The following is a 20,584-nucleotide window of genomic DNA, read 5'->3' on the forward strand; positions in this document are numbered from 1 at the left end:
GTAAGAGGCCCTGGTGTTCTCTCTCTCTTCCTCTCTCTCTCTCTCTCTCTCTCTCTCTCTCTCTCTCTCTCTCTCTCTCTCTCTCTGTGTGTGTGTGTGTGTGTGTGTGTGTGTGTGTGTGTGTGTGTCTGCCTCCCTCTCTCTCAAACAAAAAAGAAAAGTTTTTTTTTTTTTAAAAGGTATCCAGCAGGCTAAGCAGCTATCCATCACTCTCCTTTCTAAGCATTAAGAATCTAGAAAAGGGCTAGAGAAATGACTTAGCAGTTATGGCACTTGCCTGTGAAGCCCAAAGACCCATGTTTGACTCTACAGGTCCTAAGTAAGCCAGATGCAAGGTGACGCAAGCATGCAAGGTCGCACGTGCGCACTAGGTGGTGCATGTGTCGGGAGTTGGATTACAGTGGCTGGAGGCCCTGGCACTCCAATTCTCTCTCTCTCATATATATTTTACATACATACATATATACATACATAGCCAATCTATTGAGCTTGCCTCAAAAAAAAAAAAAAAAGAAAAAGAATCTATAGAGAAAGAGCCTGCACTCCGTGTGACTAGGATCACTCATGAAGGTTATGATCAGGCTCCTTCAGGGCTCTGCCTCTAAGGAGAAGGCAGAGTCAGGCCAGAGTGAGGCTGTTGTGACTTGATGGCTTCTGAGACAGGGGTGGCGGGGAGACTTGCACTGCAGTCTGTGCATGGTAAGACCCTGTGAATGTATCCCAGAATACTCACATGACATACTGACCACAAAGTGGACCACCATCCATAGCAAGGCTGTATGGGCCAAGGATGACATAGACACTATGTGAGCAGTTCAAGGGAAGGCAGATGAGGAGCATCATGGCATCTGCTATATATGTAAAACTTAACTGAAAATCCGTTTTTTCAGGGATATATCTTTCCTTCCTCAGACATTGTTTTACCAAATCTGACTGACTGAAGACAAGCAGAAAATACTAATTGAAGAGCACCCATAACATGCCAATCCCCCCCTTGAAAATACATTTTAAAACATTAACTATCCTATTCTTTACTAGATTTGGTATTGTAAGATGTACTAAAGTCATATATATATTGATTTTTGTTTGTTTTACCCTCGAACTCACAGCGATCCACCTACCTCTGCCTCCCGAGTGCTGGGATTAAGGCATGCACCACCATGCCCAGCTAAAAATATTTTATTATTCTTTATTTGACAGAGAAAGGGGGGGGGGAGCGAGAAAGAATGGGCACACCAGGGCCTCTAGCCATTGCAAACAAATTCCAGACATGTGCGCCCCCTTGTGCATCTGGTTAATATGAGTCCTGGGGAATTGAATCTGGGTCCTTTGGCTTTGCAGGCAAACGCCTTAACCACTAAGCAATCCCTCTAGCCCTAAAGTCATTTTTCAAAATAAACACAAAGCTGTAACCATGGGTCTCAAAACTTGAGTGTGCACCAGAATCCCCTGGAGGCTGTACCCCACCCCTAGTTGCTGATTAATTGGGTCCAGGTTGAGACTGGATAATCTGCCATTCTATTAAGTTCCCTGCTGGTCTTTAAAGCCCATTTTAAAAATGCCCGCCCAGGCTGCACAGGCACAGAGTGTCTCCATAATCCATGAAGGGTATGCATTTCTTTTAAATTCACTTTAAAAACTCATCTTTAGTCATCTTCCCAAAAAGAAACTACTTTGTGTGAAATCACTGCTTATTTAACAGTGCTGGACAGTCCCTTTAATATATTCTTTATGGGAAAAAAATTCTTCATTGCCCTGCAGAGAGTGAGCCAGGCTTCATTAAGAACCCCATGCCTTGTAATGTGCAAATTTGGGTTCAGCAAGTTTCCTTTAATTTTGGAGTTATAGCACATACTTGGCAGGCAAGCTCCACTGACCATATCACATTATTTTATATATTGTTCTTTCTCTAATCTGCATGATTGTTGAGGTCACTGTCATAAATCAACAGCTAGAAGTAGCCCCAAATAGGCCTGGTTTGACTCATGGACACTACTCTTCAAGGGGGGAAGAAAATCACATGACTTAGTATCATTAATCTTGATTTTCAGCCAGACCTGGATGGCAGCTGCTCTAAGACAGAACTTGAGCTCTGGATGGCCATGTCTCTCTTCCTTTCCTGTTGCAAACAAGTCCTTTCTGTGGCCACCTCAGGCTTGTGTAGTAGGGTTCCCAGCACAGGAGAAAATAGATCTGTAGTTTCAAATAGCTCACATGCACTGGCATAAAGAAAGCATGAGGTATGGTTAGTGAAAAACTTGCTTGGACTCAATTCCTCATAACCTAAGGCCGGGGAGTTGTATGATCCCTCCACAGGCCACCTTGACTCTTGAAGTTTCATGGTTCAGAGTCTTCAAGCTCAGACAGCATTCTCTAAAAGATGGTGTCAGGTTGTGACTCCCCCTGGTCCAGCAAAGAGTAGTGTCAGGAATGGGTGTACCTGCAAAAATCCCTGTAGCCGAACATATATGCTTGTAACACTAAGCTCCTCCACTGTGAAATCAGACACGAGGTAATTTATAGTCTAAAGTAACAGCAAGGGAACAACAGTATGACTGTAGCCCAGCCAAGCATATCAGAGGTTCCCACAGTCATTCCTCCATCACAACCCCCAACTTGCCTCTGTAGGTAACCACCTCTGGGATGATACCACACTTCCTTACTCTTCATCATTTTTCCATCTAAATTGGCTTTTCTGAGAGTCTGCTATTCTTGCATGTGCAAGACCAAACATTTATTCTTTTGCATATGATATTTTTAAATTCAATGTTATGTGTTAAAGACATATGTTAATTTAGGTCTTCATGTTTTCTCTGGTTCAGACTCACCAGAGGTATATCAATTATGCATGTTTGTTTGTGGCACTGACATGGAGCCGAGGCCCATCTGCTTAGCCAAGTGCTACAGACAGCACCACAGAGGTCCTCCCACAATCAACTTTTGCCTTTGTTCATATTTTTTCTGCCCACCTCTTTACTAAACTTCTGTGTACACTCCCACATTTGCTTTTGTATTCATATTCTGACTTCTGGAGATAAATATATGTCCATTACTTTTTTTTTCTTTGCAGTATTGGAGATTGAATCAGGGCCTTATACATGCTAGGCAAGTACTTGACCACTGAACTCCACAGTCCGCTCTTAAAGACTATGCATTTTAAATTAATTACTATTTAAGTGTATACTTAAAGCTGGGCATGGTGACACATGCCTTTAATTCCAGCACTCAGGAGGCAGAAGAGTCACTGTGAATTCAAGGTCACCCCAGGCTAGAGCAAGACCCTACCTCAAAAAACCAAAAGAAAAAAAAAAGTGTAGACTTCATTTACAACATTTCTTAATTTGTATTATATTTATTTTTAAAAAATATTTCATTTATTTATTTGAGAGAGAGAAAGAGGCAAAGAGAGCTTGCGCGAGCAAGTGAGTGCACCAGGGCCTCCAGCTACAGCAAACAAACTCCAGATGCATGCCCCCTCTTGTGCATCTGTCTCACATGGGTGCTAGAGAACTGAACTGGGACCCTTTGGTTTTGCAGGCAAACACCTTAACCGTTAAGCCATCTCTCCAGCCCCAATTTGTATTATATTTAATGCAGGAGTTTTTAGAAGTACATATTTGAAATTCCAAACCTATAAAATACAAGTTATCTCTTGTTTACCAATTCTTTGCATAACATTGGAATCAGAATACACATTGTACAATACCATGAAATTTATTGAGACTTGCGAATAGACAGACTACTTTATGGTGGATTGTCAATTTATATGTGTGCTTGGGAAGTGTGTACTTCACAGTTTGACACCGTGCTCACTAGCATATACTTACTAATCACACTGATTCAATTTTCACTGCCCCTTTCTGATTCTTTTCAGCATTTTCATCACTGAGAAAAAGATCAAATTTTCCCTGTGATTATGGACTCTCTACTTCTGTCTTTTTTTTAAAATATATTTATTTGAGAGTGACAGACAGACAAAGAGGCAGATAGATAAAGAGAGAATGGGGGTGCCAGGGTCTCCAGCCACTGCAAATGAACTCCAGAGGATGAGCCCCTTTGTGCATCTGTCTTACGTGGGTCCTGGGGAATCAAGCCTCAAACCGGGGTCCTTAGGCTTCACAGGCAAGCGCTTAATCACTAAGCTATCTCTCCAGCCCTCTACTTCTCTTAATAGTTGTGTAGACTTCTGCTTTATATATATTGAAGTTAGGTACATATGAATTTAGAAGCCAATCTTCATGAATCAAAGCTGAGTAGAAAGTAATAAAAAGTAGTTTTTGTCTTAAAACCTATTGTCTGATACAATATATCTTACCTAAGCTTTCTTGTGATTGCTGTTTAAACTACACAGTCTTATTTATCTCTTAATTTTCTTTCTTTAAAAATTATATATTTATTCATGAGCAGAGAGGAAAAGAAAGACAGAGAGTGTGTGTGTGTTTATGAATGTTCCAGGTCCTCTTGCTGCTGGAAATGAACTCCAGATACAGGCACCACTTTGTGCATCTGGCTTTCTGTAGGTACTAAGGAATTGAATCTGGGCTGGCAGGGTTTACAAGCAAGTACTTTTAACTGCTGAACCATCTCCATAGCCCCTATCTCTTTTCATTTGGTACTCATATATTTAAGAGATTTTGCTTACATACCATTCTAAAAAAAATTTTACTTATTTGAGAGAGGGGAAGAAGGGCTGACTATACGCAAACTAGGGCATCTTGCCACTGCAAACAAACTGTGCGTCTGGCTTTACATGGGTACTAAGGTACTGAAGTCTGGCCAGCAGGCTTTGCAAGCAAATGCCTTTAACCATTGAATTTTCTCCCCATCTCACATATCTTCCCCCCCCCCCACCCCCCGAGGTAGGGTCTCACTCTGGTCTAGGCTGACCTGGAATTCACTATGTAGTCTCAGGGTGGCCTCAAACTCACGGTGATCCTCCTACCTCTGCTCCTCGAGTGCTGGGATTAAAGGCGTGCATCACCATGCCTAGCTCCACATATCATTTTAAAATCTAATATGCTTTGTCTTTCAACCAGCAGCATTTTTGTTAACTTACATAATATGATTACTAATATATACGAGTATAAATCTACCATCACTTTGTATATTTTTATCAGTGTTCTATTTTCTCTGCTCCCTTGTATATTCTTTTAAATTATTCTTTCATCATTTGAATTTTATCCTCTGCTGGAATATGTAATTTTTTCAGCTTAGTCTATTAACTGTAGCTTATATTTAGAACTTATTAAAGGCAAACGTTAATACTTCCAACCTCCTTTAACACAATGTAATGAAGTTAGAGCAGATTACTTCACTTATGTCTTCCCATCTTTTATGCTATTTTTTGTCCTGCATTTTAAATTTCTATTTTTGAAATATTGTATTTAAGAGAGAGGTAGAGAAAGAGACAAATAGAAAATGGGCATACTAGGGCCTCTAGCCACTACAAACTCAAGATGCATGCGCCACCTTGTGCATCTGGCTTATGTGGGTACTGGGGAATCGAACCTGGGTCCGTAAGCTTGGCAGGCAAGCAAGCACCTTACCCACTAAGCCATCTCTCTAGCACTTAAATCTCTATTTTTAAGTCCTACCTAACAATGTAACGTCATATAGAGTGAGCATTTATTTATAGTTACCCATATATTTGTCCTTTCTTTGCTTTTTGTTTACATTTCAGACTTTCCTGCTGGGTCACTTTCCTCCTACTTGCAGAACAGCCTCTACATAGTCGTTTTGTACACACATGCTAGTGTGGACTCTGTTTTTGTCCACATAACATACCTGTTTTTATTTTTTTTATTTGAGAGAGAGAGAGAGAGAGAGAGAATTAGCACCCCAGGGCCTCAGCCACTTAATTGAACTCCAGATGCTTACTCCACCCAATGGGCATGTAGAACTTTATGCTTACCTCACCTTTGTGTGTCTGGCTTATATGGGATCTAGAGAGTTGAACATGGGTCCTTGGGCTTCACAAGCAAGTACTTTGTCCACTAAGCCATCTCTCTAGCCCATATAATATACCTTTAATCCTCACTGTTGCCTCTTCCTTTTATTCTTGGCCAATATTTCTTGCTTGATTAGAAATTCTGGGTTATCAGTTTTTTCCTTCCCTTCCCTCCCCTCTTTCATTCTTTCTTTCTTTGGCGGCCGGGTCTCACTCTAGCTCAGGCTGAACTGGAACCCACTCTGCAGTGCAGGCTGGCCTTTAACTCACAGAGATCTTCCTACCTCAGTCTCTCGAGTGCCGGGGCTAAAGGCTAAAGCTGCGTGTCACCACACTGGTCTCAGTTATTTCTTTCTACACACTGATAATATTATTTCCATTGTCTCCCAGCTTGAACTCTGCTACTGAGAAGTCAATTGTAAGTCTGTCCTCCACTCTTCTGAAGTTAACTTCTTCTCCTGCTTTACATGTTTTTAACATTTTCCTTCTCCTAATTATTCAACAGTGAACACCAACAACCCTACTGAAGAGGGCCCTCAGGGAAATGGGGGTGGGGGGATATGAAACTGTAACCTAGGTAAAAAAAAAAAAAAATTAAAAATTTAAAAATATAAGTGCCTGCCTAGTAGGTCAATTGTTTGGACTTTCTCATGGAAGGTTCGTTAATTTAATTTTTTTCCTTTGAATCAACCATGCTTCATTATTAGATAAAAGAAAAAAAGGGCTGGAGAGATGGTTCAGTGGTTGAAGCACTTGCCTGCAAAGTCTAATGACCCGGGTTTGATTCTCCAGGTACTCACATAAAGCCGGATGCACAAAATGATGCAAGCACCTGGAGTTCGTCTGCAGTGGCTAGAGGCCCTGGCATGCCCATTTTTTCACTATCTCGTTCTGCTTGCAAATAAGTATTTTTTTAAAAATTTACCTTTTATTCCATGTTCTAAAGCACCATTATGACAAATCTGGATGTGAATTTAACTTTTTTATGCCACTTTGGATTTATAGGGCTTCTTGGGGCTACAATTTGAGGTTTTTCACGTGTTTCAAAATGTTTAGCTACAATCCTTTTTAATATTACCACAGAGCTTTCTCTTTTTTTCTAATACACCAAATGTATGATTATTAGATTATTACATCTACATTTTTCTTTTTATTTTTGTAATTTTTTTATGAGAGTGAGAGCAAGAGACAGAGAACTGGTATGGCACCAGGGCCTCTAACCACTGCAATTGGACTTCCGGTGTGTGCGCCACTTCGTACACATGTGTGACCTTGCACGTGTGCATCGCCTTGTGTGTCTGGCTTACATGGGACCTATAGAATGGAACATGGATCCTTAGGCTTTGCAGGTAAGCGCCTTAACTGCAAAGCTATCTCTCTAGCCCTATAATGTTTTTTTTTTTTGAGGTAGGGTCTGACTCTAGCCCAGGCTGAACTGGAACTCTGTAGTCCCAGACTGGCTTCGAATTCATAGCGATTCTCCTACCTCTGCTTCCCGAGTGCTAGGATTAAAGGTGTGTGCCACCATGCCTGGCCTGTTTATTTCTAAATACTTCTGCAGCTATGTATGAACGAACACAAGCATGCTTGCACTCACACATCTCTCGTCTCTCCCTCATTCTCATGGGGTAACTAGTATTTGAGGCACTTTAATCAGAAATGTATAATCTAAGTACGGCTATGATAAAGCTAACAACTACAGCTGGCTAAATCTACATTAAGAAGGGCCTAAAGGATACTAGAATAAAATTTCTAATTATAGTTCTAGGATTCAAGATATATACATTTGCTAGCAAGACTGTGCAAGAGGTCTCTAACCTTGCATATACATACATACATACGCATGCAAGCACATGTAAGGTAGGTTACCACTCTCTGCAGTAGCACCTAGGGCCCTGGATCCAGGTCTAGACACTCTACAGAGGATCCTAGTGATTGATTTAACTAAACTAGCTATGTCCTGAAACAAGACTATTCTTCCATCTGCCTTTACCCAACTTTCCATGTGGGATATGTACCAAAGCAACCAGAGTTTTCCAAGTCTCTATGAGTATACTGAATGTCTTGGCTTTTGTGCCTGATTGCAGAGTGTTCATGTGTGTGGCAACATCTGGTCTGAGACGTGACTTCATTGTTACAGGCTGCCTGGTAGCATGATGCCTCTAGTATTGGAAGCTACCAAAACAACTTGTGCTATAGGGAACAGCAAAACTGGCTGACTTCAGGGTGCAGTGATTTTAGCATATGAAATTTCCCAAGCAAAGCCTGTTGGGACATAACACCTCAGAGCAGAGATATCATGATTCTGATCGAGCTGATGCTCAAACTTGCCATCCTGGACCTACCAAGAGAAAGGCTGTTTCTCTTCAGTGGGGAAACCACAGGAAGCTTCAGAGACAGCCTTGGGGTGTGGGTTCTGCTGGGCCTGGAAGCCTGCCAAAAATGCATTCACTCTCTTTCCTGGCCTCTACAATGCAATGATACCCATTTTTTAAAATGATGCCCTCTAAACTACCTGGACTCTATATTTTACTCAAAATGATGTCATTTAACCAGTAATAATCTTTGAAGGGACAGAGGAGAAGCAGCTATCCTACTTCCCCACATGACTGCAGACCAGACGTACTTACATTTTCTAACCAGAGCTGTCTTCAGGTCTTAGCAGCTGCATGTCCCCAACCCTCCAAATGTTGGAAAAGTATTGAAGCTGAAAATTAACTAATATGGGAAAGTGAGCTGTGTTTGTCATAAGTGGTTTCTGGAGGCAAAGCTTTTTAACTCTCATCCCCATGCTGAGTAAGTGCTATAGAGGCACCTAGAAAGTTGCTCTGACCCTGACAATTTCTTGATCATATAAAATGTAGCCTTAAGAAAAAACTCCTTTAAGGATCTCCATGAGTTCGAGGCCACCCTGAGACTACATAGCGAATTACAGATCAGCCTGGACTAGAGTGAAACCCTACCTTGAAAACTAAAAACAAAACAAAACAAAAACAAAAACAAAGCAAACACCCCCCCCCCAAAAAAAAGACCCACAAAAAAGAAAAAAAAAAAAAAACTCCTTTAAATCATAGGATTCCCTTTAAAAGAACAAATCTCCTTAAAGACTGCCCCAAAGACCTTTGTTGCTCAGTCCTGAAGGAGCAAAGATTTAAAGCAGACTTGGTCTTCTCCTCAAAGACAGTGCGGTGGAACAGTGTGAGTGTGATCAATCTGAACACCTCATAGGTAAGGCTGCAGGTAAGTGAACTCTTAAGTTGTGATTCCTGAACTTTCGTGTCATTTCTAATGTCCTTGTCACCTGATAGCTCTTTTGCCAGCCACTTTCAGAAGATACTACAAAGGGACACTGGGAGAACATTCATCAAATGCTGCCAAAGTAACCAAAAAGTACTATGCACTTGAAAGACAACCGAGGCAGCTGTTCCTCCCTGTTGCCCTGTCCCAGCCTCCCACCCATTTATAGCCACAGCACAAATGAGCAAGATGGCGCAGGCTAGGGCAAGGCTTCCAAGAAACAGGGAGACAGGAACCAGGACAACAGGTGTGCTGGGCTTGGCACTGTCACAGTAACTGCCATCCTGGATGTGTTCTGTCCTGGCTTCAAGGAACACAGAGAGATTCAGAAGTCTGAAGAGACCAAGGCAAGCTTTCTCAGAGTTTCTGACAGCTCAGATCAAACTGTGGCCTAACATTGGCCATAGACACCAGTCCAGAGACTCCGACCTCAGGAAATTCTCCCCAATGCTCAGAGGAATACCAAACCACAGCTGCATTGTATTAGTGATCAAAACCCCAGAGAAACAGTCTACCTGAAAAGGAAAGAAAAAGACCAATAACCCACACACTAGTATCCACTCTCCTCCTGAGGCCATACCATGTTGTTAAAATTGCTCACCATTTTCTTTCTGTCCCTCTTTGAGAATTTCTGAAGATGGGTCTTTTTAAAACTACAGATGACAAAATGAGTGCATTTACAAAAGGAAATGGGAAAGGCCCAAGCACAAGAGCAACTGACACAGTGTCTACCATGCAACATCAGAAAACACCTTATTCTTGTGGCTTCTGAAAAGGTACTTTAATTCTCTTATGCTGGAGGAAATGGAATCAGACTGCTGAAGCTTCTCTTATAAGATCATACAGTGAGTGGGGTGTACATTCTGAAGGAAGACTCATCTTGCTGCACTAACTGCAGCTGTCCTTGGGCCTCGAGGTTGGCCAGCTTTCTCCTTTATATACAATCAAGACTATGGCCCATGGAAAGCTGTCACAAAGTTGAGGTGGGTCTTCCCAGCTCAATTAGCCTACTCAAGATAATACCTCATAAGCAACCCCAAAGACTAGTGTCCTAGGTGATTCTAGGTCACCTCAAGTTGACAATGAATATAAACCATCACAGATGATCTTGTCCAGAAAGACATCTGCATAAACTCCAGAGGCTGCCTTACCACTGTATCATCCAACAATAAACCAATAATAATAATAATTATTATTGTTTTGTGATGCGGGGGTCTCATGCTGTAGCCTAGGCTTGCCTGAAACTCACTATATGGCCATGCTAGCCCCAAACAGTGATTCAGTCTAAGATCCCACCAATCTGGCTTCCTTTAAATTATTTAACTGAGTTGCTATGGCAGTACTCTATAAAATAAGCTTATGTGCATATGTCTTTGGGTATTGTAAACATTCCAATTAAATTGTTATACAAATTATATTAGCCTATTTAGGTGTAAACATATGTACTTAAAAGCTGATGTCTCTCTTATTTCAGCAGCAAGAGTGAGACCGCAGCCCCTACATGTTCCTCCTACCCTTAAAAAGCCATTGAGAGCCAGGTGTGTTGGCACACATCTTTAATCCCAGCCCTTGGGAAGCTGAGGTAGAGAGGATGGTTGTGAGTTAAAGGCCAGCTTGGGATTACATAGTGAGTTCCAAGTCAGCTTCGGCTAGAGTGAGACCAGACCTCAATAACAACAACAACAAAAAACAGCCAGGATGGTGACTCACTCCTTTAATCTCAGCACTTGGGAGGCAGAGGTAGAGGATTACGATGAGTTTGAGGCCACCCTGATACTACATAGTGAATTCCAGGTCAGCCTGAGCTACAGTGAGACACAACCTTGAGGAACCAAAAACAAACAAAAACCCCAAAACAACAAAAAAACCAAACACAAATTAAGAGAAGAGGTATTTATAAATAAATTTATAAATAAAAAGGGAGAGGAAGAAGCTGGGGATGGTGGTACATGCCTTTAATCTCAGCACTTAGGAGGCAGAGGTAGGACTGCCGTGAGTTCGAGGCCACCCTGAGATTACATACTACATAGTGAATTCCAGGTAAGCCTGAGTTAGAGAGAGACTCTACCTTGATAAAACAAAACACAACAACAAAAAAAAAAAAAAAAAGGAAAGGAAGAAACAAGAACAGAGACTGTTGGTGTTCTCACCAGAGGTCAAGGCATGGTGCCCCGTAGAGGAAGGAGAATCAACTCTTAGAACTTTCAGCAAGGTTAGTATTTGCTCATGTCTCCCAATTGGCTGCAGCTGGACCTAAAAAATAAAATTTCTGGCCAAGAGAACTTCCAGTCTCAGAAGCTCAAGACCTGGCATGCCGATTTTTCTGTGAAGAGAGTAAAGCATGAAGGTTGTGGTGAGCCAGGGCTGGCTGTAATCCTCATCTCCCAGCATCTTGTTCAGGGGAGGGCAAGGGTACTATACTGGATCCGCAGCAGTCGCCAAAGACTCCAGGGAGCCAATGAACCCATTTGCAAAGCTTTAAGTGGATCTGCTTTTTTTTAAAGGAAGCAAGGTAACTACTTTCATGAATGGTCCATGACTCAAAAAATTTAAGAACAAACTGATGGACTTGGGAAAGAAGCTAAAATCGAACAAGATTAATTTCAAGTTAAAAGGAACCCAATATTTCTTTTTTTTTTTTTTTTTGTTTTTTTTAGGTAGGGTCTCACACTGGCTCAGGCTGACCTGGAATTCACTATGTAGTCTCAGGGTGGCCTCGAACTCACGGTGATCCTCCTACCTCTGCCTCCCAAGTGCTGGGATTAAAGGCGTGCGCCACCACGCCCAGCTAGGAACCCAATATTTCAATATCCTGAAGGCAAGCTAATAGGCCAGGCAATCAGTAGAACCTACTCAAGACAACAGTACTAAACTTCCCTGTCAGGAAAAAATATGCTTCGATAGGCTACTCATGCCTTTGGGATCACAGGTGACAGGGAAGGGAATTACCAGGGTCAGCTCTGAAAGGTGACCTCCGGGGTCCACTGGTCTGCAGTGACAAGCAAGGCAAAGTTCTCTGCAATCATGCAAAAAGTTTTGCCACAACTGTCAGGGGATAAAATGCTAGCTTTCTATAGCTTTCCAAAGCCATGCAGGCCTAACCTCCAAGTTGTGATTCAGTCCCTGTGGTTGTACCTGTTTGTGTACAACTCAGGAGGCTCTGCAAACCAAAGGAGACCTCAGCAGTCACAGTGGTCTTTGTTCTCTTCATGCTTCTGATGTCAACAACACAAATCCCAGGAGTGGGCAAAGGCCTTGGTGCTTGGCCACAGGGAACTGGATAAACGTCAGCCATTGCAATTTCCCTGGGAAACAGAAAATATTTTCCCCACTCTACAGATGAGGAAATTGAAGCAAAGGGGGAAATGTCCATGGTTTTTCAAGGAGGTGAAGAGCCAAGAGTTCTGAGGTTAGGGATTGTAGCTAAGTATTGCTCCCTGTCTCTGGCGGGATATTCCATCTCCTTTTGGGAATCCAGCAGCCCTGGAGACTGGAGAAACACTAGTTGCTAAGGACAAGATGTGGGCCACAGTTTACGCCACACACCATCCATATGGAACTGATCACAGGTTAAAATTGAAGGCTTGAGGCCGAACTGGGTAAGTGAGATAGGAAAAGAGAACCTAGGGGTTACTCATCATTTTCCAAGCCAGAGATTTATGTCCCTTTTGGAAAGGAGAAGGAAAAGAAAAACCTGGCTGCAGCCCAGTTTTGAGTAATATTCGCCACTGAGAAGCTGTATGCAAGAATTCCTGGCATCAGCTCTGGAGAGCTCTTCTGATTGGGCACTGGCCAGTCCTTGTAAATGACTGAGATTTAAAACCCTATCAAATCTGAGAGGTGGGGGTATATACCTGAAGCAGGGCCATAATCCCTCTACCTAAAGCTCATTTCAAACTTATGGTAGCAACATTGAGAAAGAAAAATTATCCATGCGCACCTATGTACACATGCGGTTCGTGAACAGTAGAGGGTGGAGGTGCAGTTAACACTGATCTGACGGGATGATGGAGTACAGTTGACAATCTTCTCTCTCCTTACCTATATTTTCTTTTTTAACATGGATTGCTGGGTTAGATGGTAGAATACTTGCCTGGGGTGCAAAAGGCACTTGGCACAGCTCCCCCCCGCCCCGGCGACAAAAGTGCATATGAAATAAAAACTAGACCAACAGAAACGTAAAGCATAAGAGCTAATATCCTGAAGTGTCGGGAAAGAGCCAGCACTCATCTCATTCACTGACTCACTGGCCTAAGGAAGAAACGGGGGTGGCGGGGGTGGGGGAGAGGCAGAGGCAGAGTACCTTGCTCAGGGTCACTCAGCAGGCCAGGGAGGGATAAGAGCCAGGGCCCTGGAAATCCCCTGATGTCCTGCCCTCCACTCCACCCTCTTTGCAGCTGCTGGGCCCCTTAGGCCGGAAAACCCCCTAAGCTCCAAGCTAGGTGAGAAAGAGTTTTATACCAAATTGTAAAATTCAAAACAGAAGCCTCAAATGTTAGACCAAGGATGCCAGATTCCAATCTAACAATAGTCCAAGTTGAAATGTGCTCACAGAGATATGGGGAAATACAGGCAACTGGTTGGCCCTGTTAAGTCATGGACTGGTGCGCTGAACAACTTCCAAAATGTGCTGTTTTCTTGCCTCTGGAATTACTCTTGTTCTGTCTTTCGTGGGTTTCTAGAAAATTCTACTTGTCCTTTAACCTCAACTCAAGTGACTCTCTGCAAAACTTCCTCCACATGGCCTCATTTACAAAAGCAATTAATAGTAGCAGGCAAAGACAAGAGGGTACACCCTGATGGCAGAATATGTCCCAATGTGAAGGAGATAATCATTTTGATCCATCAGCTTTTACTTACTATAACAAAATACCCCAGACTGTGGAGGGCAGGGGTGGGGTAGAGTTAGGACAACTGGACTTCCTGGAGGTAAAAAGTGCAGGGAAGTTTGCACTTGCTAGAAATCAAAGATGATCTGACTTCTTATCTCTTGCCCAGTGCCCCAGACCTATTTTCCTACAGTCAGGACCCCTCCTGGAAGGGAGGTCTTTCATAGGATTTAAACATTGTGGTTGGTCACTAATCTCTTCCTGAGTGCACCCCATCCCTAACCAACCAGCTGGCCATCTGGTTCACCTGGGCCAAAAGACAGCCTACCACCCAAAGGTTATAAATACCTTTGCAAGGGGAGAGCAGTGGCTCTTTCTGGCCACTTGGAAACTTCCAGCTGTGGGGGAGTTTTTCCCTCTGCTGGGCATGGGCTGACTCGGGCCCAGGCCCAGCCAGGAGGGGCTTGGCCTAAGCCCTAGCCCAGGCTCAGTCTGGAGGGGCCCCTAGCCCTTACTCTGTGCATGGGTTTGTTATCCACTCCAGGTCCCCATATGGCAGGAGCTCCTTGAATTTTCCTTTCTATTTTCTTTCCAAAAATCCCCCCCCCCCCCAAGATCCCAAGTACCCTTCATGGCCCGAAGCAAGAGAGAGAGGAAGAAGAAAGGCCATGATCCAAGAGCCACTCCAAGGGCACATCCCTAATAATCTTATTTCTTCCCACTAAGTTCCACTCCTTCCCAACAGTACCAAACCTTTTAACACACAGGCTTTTGGGGAGGTATTTGCAATAGCAATCATCCTTATGTCTGCTGCACATAGCACAGACTCAAATGCCAGTTGAGTAAATGAATGCTGACTGCTAGGCACATGGGGACACTTGGCACCTTCCTTCTGCACCTCCTATGATTTGCCTTTCTATCTCCCAATGGTATGTTTGCAGAACTCTTAGGTGACAGATTCCTATGAGAAAGAGCTTTTCTTTTCTTTTTTAAATTTATTTGACAGAGAGAAATAGGGAGTGGGGGTGGGGGAGAGAAAGAGAGAGAGAATGGATGCACCAGGGCCTCCAGTCACTGCAAACAAACTCCAGATGCATGCAACCCCTTGTGCATCTGGCTAACGTGGGTCCTGGAGAATCAAACCTGGGTCCATTGGCTTTGCAGGCAAATGCCTTAACCACTAAGCCATCACTCCAGTCCAGCTTTTCTTTCTTTTTTATTTATTTATTTTTTTTATTTGGGAGAGAGACAGAGAGAGAGAGAGGGAGAGAATATGAATAGGTGCACCAGAGCCTCTAGGCACTTCAAAGGAACTCTGAATGCATGCACCACTTTGTGCATCTGGCTTTATGTGGGTCCTTTGGCTTTGCTAGCAAGCTCCCCTCTGGAAAAGATCTTTTCTAAAAGAAAGTTTAAATACAGCTCAGTTTAATTTTGATAAAAAGTTAAAGGACATATAATAGAAGAAAGGTAGGATTATATGACATAAGGTAAGTGTGCAGGCTGACTAAAGCAAGAACAAAATGCAGTTCACCATGTGATGACACCAGCTGCTGATGTTAGTTGGCTATCCTCTCCCTATCCCTCCCTAGATGCACAGCAAGTCATTTTCAGCAGTTCAACTATGAGTCATCAACAGGAGATTCTGCTGCAGAGCGAGCCCCAGAATAAGAATGTTATTGGGCTACTCATCACTAATTAAAATCTCAAGATCAGATTTCAGGACACATCTTACTATATCTGTGTAGTAAGCAGGCCCCAGATGGTATGTGAGCCAAGCTGTTTGTTTCTGCAATGTCACCAATGTGGGGCAAAAAATGGTACCACAAGAGCAAGAACACTGTCTCCTTAGGACCAGCCTCACACCTGACTCTGCAGACATTAAGGGAGTTTCTGGTCAACTTGAGTCTCAGAAACAAAGCTACTGCTGTGTAACACAACTGAAGGTACCTAGAAAGAACAGTTATAATATTGCCAGACTCTACTTTCCCTTGGAATAGATGGAAGGTTCTGGAGTGATGGCAGTGTTCTATGTCCTGGCTTGTCAAAACACACAGATAAACAGCATTTCATTGCATAGGAATTTGATCTTGGAAAAAAACTATGCCCAAATACTGACCTCTTCTTACTAGGTTCATTCCTGTAGTAGTACAGACTGGCAATTTTGAAACTACTGTGTATTCTAGACTGGAGGAAGTAAGTAAATATATCCAGGATAATAGGAACCAGGTTTCTTCCTATTGGGAGATGGAATTACAAACATGGAAATGGGGGAAATTACTATCACCAAAGGAGATAAAATACAACATATGCCTCCTGACACACACAAAAAAAAACAACATCACATCTTTGGTATTCCTTCCAAAAATTCATAATCTGAATCAAATCAGAAGGAAACACTAGGCAAAGCCAAATCAAAGGCAACTCTACAAAAAAAAAAATGGCAATATGTCAAGAGGTCAAGGTTAAGAAAAAAAGAGCTAAGGAACCTTAGCAGGGATGTCAAAGAGACATGATAACTAAATAAATGCCATATCTGTTCCTGGAAAACTGCAAGAAGAATCCGAAGAGGGACAGAAGCCCCTGGGCAAGGTGGGAAGCAGGAAGGGGGGTAAGAAATGGGACCGATTACAGAATGTGTTGAAGGCTGTACACGACTGCCTTATATGATTCTAAGTTCTCTGTAAGACTAAAGCTGTATCAAAACAAAGTCATTTAAAAGCTACTGCAACTATAAAAACATTTATGTGAAAGACTATTGCTAAAAAACTCAATGCATTGAGATTCTTTTAAGAATACCAGGTTCAAAATTACACTTTTTTTTGCTCTAGTAGGAACTTTTCAATACTGTAGAACCAAAAAGATAACTCATGTAAACTCCAAATATGGCTTTTCCAATTGCCAGTGGCAGATGTAGTCACTTTAGGAAGTTCTGTGAGACAATAAAACAGAAATTAAAACAAAAGCAACTCCTTTACCACCCACCTCCTCCTGAGGTTAACTTTTTTTTTCTCTGTAAAATGGAATAATTCACTTGGCTATGTCCTATGCAGGGAACAAATAGGGTAAGAAATGACTTGTGGTATGACTGGCCCCTCCCTGCTGCTGAAGCAAAGAGAGGGCTGTATTTTCCACCTTGGGCTACATGAAAAGATCCACACTACTTATTACCATTAGCATTTTTTAAAAAAAAATTTATTTTTTTCCCCTTCAGGTAGGGGTCTCCCTGTATCCTAGGCTGCACCTGGAATTCACTGTGTAGTCTCAGGGTGGCTTTGAACTCACAGCAATTCTTCTATCTCTGCCTTCCAAGTGATGGGATTAAAGGTGTGCGCCACCATGCCCAGCATCATTAGCTTTTTATATATAATATATATTTATATGCAAACACACACACACACATACACACAACACACAGAGAGAGAGAGAGAGAGAGAGGGAGAGAGAGAGAGAGAGAGAGAGAGAGAGAGAGGAGGGAGAGAGAGGGAGAGAGAGGGAGAGAGAGAGAGAGAGGGCGCAAACGAACATGTGAGAGTGCAGAGAGTGAGAGCCAGGCCTCCTGCCACTGCAAAGGAACTCCAGGTGCATACGACACTGGGTGCATCTGACTTTATGTGTGTACTTCTGGGGAATCAAACCTGGGCCTTCAGACTTTGCAAGCAAGTGCCTAAGTGGCTGAGCCATCTCTCTAGCACCCACAATTAGCTTTTGATAAACAATGGCATTATTACCCAGCAGAGCTGATCCTACCTCCCCAGTCTTTCTTTCTGTATTTGTGACTAAATCAAGACACATGACCAAAGTCTTGGGAAAGGGGGGAGCACAATGCTAAAAGCTAACAAGCAGTTAAAAAATCATTTCATGAATATCAAAAGAGATATTTTTGAGTCATTTTTTAGCCCCAAAGTATATTTTTTGAACCGCATCAACTGAGATATGATTCAATATAAAAAGTGTCATGCTAAGTATGCGTACACACACACACACACGTGCGCACAGATGAAAGGTAATTGGATCTGTCTGTTCAAAGTATTCATGCTGGGCTTGCAGATAATAGAGAATGACATGCGCCTATACTGGTGAAGAAGGTAGCCAAGTGAGTAAATGCTGAGCTCTCCTGGAAGCGCGGGCACCAATGAAGCAACCTTTTCAGCACAAAGGAAACTCAATCCCCAAACCACATGAAAAGTGATCGCTATGGGAATAGTGCAGCTGTTAAAATCCAAGTCAGCTTCTATTAAGTCATCTAGCATGTTTGTGTAAAGCAGGACTCAGAACAGGAAATAATTCTGCTAAGAAAAAAGTGATACCTGCATTTAATGTTTACACTAAGGGTGAAAGAAAAAATGCAAAGCTATTCTCTCTTCAACAGCTTCAGAGGCCCCAGTTAGCTGCCATGCTTGTGATTCATTCATAAACAGTATCTTATGGGCTAATTTAATTAGAAAGAGAACAAGGAAGAAGGAGTATTTGCGTTTTACTCAGAAACACCCAACTAGGTTCATTTTATCAACTAGCCAGACCTACATATGGCCAAAGAAAAACTTTTGGCACCTGTACCAACTGATTTAAATTTGAAAATTAATACTACCAAGTTATTTTGAGACCAATTAGCTCAGCCATACACAGAGAGAGAGAGACCTTGTCACTAAGAAAGAAGCAAATGACCCTAAAACTTGCACTTGTGAAGCAGAGTGCGGGTAGAAACCCCCAGTTCCCACCTGAGTGGACACAGGATACTTTAGAGAAACTGTAGAAAGAAGTTGTTCAGGGGAAAATTTAGGGACAAATAATCAGCTTTCCTTCTCAGCCCAGGCACAGCAACTCCTCACATAAGATAGGTTCATTTCCTCTCAGCTGCTGAGCACCGAGATCTAACCCAACTTATCAACATAGTTTATCAAATCTCACTTCCATTTGGAGACAAACTGGTCAGGATTTTGTTTTTTAAGTTTTCAACTGATGCTTGTCAACTCACAGATTTTTCCTAGAATTCAATTTCTTGGGCACTGCCACATGCAAGGTGCAGAGCAGAGAAAGTGAAAGGCCACTGGGGTGAGAAAGCAACCCCCAGGATATTCTGCATACCACTTCAACTTGGAGCTTTTGCTTACCAACAACAGAGAATTGTAAAAGCCCAGGTTAAGTTGCTGGGCATTGGAAGGCTTGAAGGGACATCAGAAGGAAATCAGCTGTCACGTACAGTATACATGTAAGAAGGGTTCAGACAGTATCTCAAAGCTTTAAACACAAGATGCCATCTCCCTGGTTTTGAGATACATCAGCCGGTTCCTATTACAATGGACAACAGACTACTCTATTTTTAGAGCTGTTGGGAAGATCAAAGAGGAAGGGACCTTTTATGGGCTCCCAGTCCAGGCCCCTAATCTCTGTTTACTTTTCCTTTGTCATGAACATCTCCAAAAGACTCACAGGCAGGAGGGCCTGGAAGCCCCGCCTTCTGCACAGTGCTTGAAAACTGGCCTGTGCTTGTAGGCTGCAAGGAGAGAAGACTGGGAAGGAACCAGTTATATCAAGCCCAAAGTACCACTGTGCAAGTACTGACAAAATGTCTAATCCAGTCTCTCTTGTGTATCCCAGAAGCCTAAATTTATTGGGGAAATGAAGGCAGTGCAATGGAAACAGGACTGCAACCTTTATGACTCCCTGTTCCCAACAGAGAGACCTCAGTTGTTTATGGACCTGGCCAGTAAGGATAAGGTCCAATACTGATAGGCTCCCTGAAAAACAAACAAGCAACAACAGAGTGTCCCTTAGAAGCAAAATGACTTACTTTGGATGAGCAAGCAGTACATTTGTCAAATGCCAGGCTGACAGGAAGCACATTATCAAACCGTGACAGAAATCCCCGGATCTGAAAACAAACAGAACAGTTCCCATCAAGCATGCCATGGACCACATCTATGAAAATGCATGTCTAGTGGGTGGCAAGGATCCCTGACTGTTAATGTGAGCATTTTCCTTTGTATTGCAATTGATTTGGAGGAGAAACAAATTGGGTCTTTTATTCCACTAGGAACCAGGTCATATAAGATTTTCAAATATTTAAGAGCTAAAAGCAAATTTGCTCCAAAATGTTAAAAAAAAACAAGATGGCTTATATACTGTATTGTTAACAAATGTCTCTGAATATAGAACAGATCAGAAGGCTAGAGCAGAGCTTCGCAACAGATGTCTTGCCTTGCATGCAGAGGTCCTGTGTCCCAATCCTAGAACCCCAAAGCAAAACAAAGCCCGGTCTAGCTGCTCTGAGCATCTCTTATATAGAAATTATAGAGATTACAGGATAAGTGCACATTTCCACAATTTATATTGGTGGGGTCTCACAAAGGCAAGCAGCCTGGGGGATGAGAGAAGGCAGAGACAGTGATTTGCCAGGCACAGAATTTACAGATAAAAACTGTGTAGCAGTACCATTGGTGGAGGAACAGTGCCACCTTGAGCAGAAACGCCTCACTGCAACGAGTTCACTCGACACTATCCAGGTTGC

General features: G+C 42.6%; 1 long non-coding RNA gene across 1 annotated transcript in view; it reads right to left on the reverse strand.

The window, feature by feature from the left end:
- The window catches only part of LOC123454714, a 128,637-nt gene extending 108,684 nt beyond the window's left edge, over positions 1-19,953 (reverse strand). Inside the window, exon 1 of the long non-coding RNA XR_006633453.1 lies at positions 19,868-19,953. This is a non-coding gene — a long non-coding RNA (uncharacterized LOC123454714). The remainder of the gene's footprint in view (positions 1-19,867) is intronic.
- Positions 19,954-20,584: the final 631 nt, after the last annotated feature.

This window comes from Jaculus jaculus, chromosome 14, assembly GCF_020740685.1.
Source record: "Jaculus jaculus isolate mJacJac1 chromosome 14, mJacJac1.mat.Y.cur, whole genome shotgun sequence".
Taxonomy (NCBI): Eukaryota; Metazoa; Chordata; class Mammalia; order Rodentia; family Dipodidae; genus Jaculus; species Jaculus jaculus.